The following is a 1,404-nucleotide window of genomic DNA, read 5'->3' as shown; positions in this document are numbered from 1 at the left end:
CCGGGGTCCGCAACATGGTGGAACGGATGCCCCGAGTTGCTGTAATTCAAGAAAATGTCGAACTGAAAACAGAGGCTGAGACACTAACCCATCCAGTTGCACCGGAGGTCCGTAGAGACCTACAGCAGAATGAGGTTCGCTGCCACAACTGTGCTGGCCAGGGCCACATCCAGAGACATTGTCCCTCATGTCGGAAATCCACCAAAGCTCTAACTCCAGCCGCTGCCTGGAAAAGCCAGGAGCCCACAGTCATTCACTTTAAAGGTCAAGGTCAGGAAATGAGCATTCGTATGCTTGTGCATGACATAGAGGTGTGTGCTGTTTTGGACACTGGGGCCCGGAAGAGTGTATTGCCTCTACATCATTACAACGCTATCCACCTTGACATCCGACCCCCACTTCAGCCTTCAACTGTGGATACCCTGCTAGGTGTTGGGCCTGGCAATGTTCCTGTACTCAGCGAAACATACATCCCCATCTAAATTAACAACCGCCAGGTGAGCATGCACTTCCTGATTGCTGACATAGCCAGTGATGAAGCTCTTCTAGGCCACCCTTTCCTGACTCAAGCCCAAGCACGTCTTGATTTTGGCAGCCAACGCATTGTGCTTTTTTGGTGAGGAAGTACTATATTTCAGCATACAACACAAGATAAAATCACATGCAGTGAGAGTGGCCTGGACGGTGGTGCTGGAAGCTGGACAAGAATATGTGGTCATGGGAAACACCCGCTTCAGAAGGCTCATGAGAGGAGAAATGGCAAGCTAGTAGCAAGAGTTCTGGTGGACACTCCGCCTTCCAACACTGTTCCTCTCCATATCTTCAATCTGGGGACCACGACTGTAACCATCAAAGCGGGGGCCATCGCAGGGGTTCTCCAGCCTGTAAAAGCCCTGCAAACTTCTAATGCAACCACCCACCAGCACCCCCACAGTCCCTCGGCACCTACAGGAACTTTATACACAGAGCTCGACTGAACTAACCTGTGAAGAGAAGCTCCAGCTAACACAGCTGTTGTGTACTTATGACAGTGTGTTTTCAGTCGGGCCCAGTGATCTTGGCCGCACCAGCCTGGTACAGCACGACATCATTACCCAGCCAGGGGCCCCGGTTAAGCAGCCACCATGTCGAATGGCAGGGGAGAAACAACAGGATGCTGATCAACAAATAAGCAAGAGCCTGGAAGATGGTCTGGCTCCGCCGTAGCCACAGCAGTTGGGCCTCCCCATAGTAATGGTGCGAAAGAAAAACGGAACATACCGGCTCTGCATAAACTATCGAGCCCTTAATGAGTGTACCATTAAGGATGCATATCCCCTGCCTCGCATCCAAGACACTCTGGATACTCTCTCAACCGCTAAGTGGTTCAGCACGCTGGATCTGGCTTCTGGTTATTGGCAGGTC

General features: G+C 51.6%; 1 pseudogene; it reads left to right on the top strand.

Moving 5' to 3' along the window:
- The first annotated feature begins 14 nt into the window (after positions 1 to 14).
- Positions 15 to 1,404, top strand: part of LOC109953801 (uncharacterized) — a 3,434-nt pseudogene continuing 2,044 nt past the window's right edge.

The sequence above is a fragment of the Monopterus albus genome, unplaced genomic scaffold (genome assembly GCF_001952655.1).
Source record: "Monopterus albus unplaced genomic scaffold, M_albus_1.0 scaffold1409.1, whole genome shotgun sequence".
Lineage (NCBI taxonomy): Eukaryota > Metazoa > Chordata > Actinopteri > Synbranchiformes > Synbranchidae > Monopterus > Monopterus albus.
Note: the sequence above shows the minus strand (reverse complement) of the source record. Positions and strands in the feature narration are given on the sequence as shown.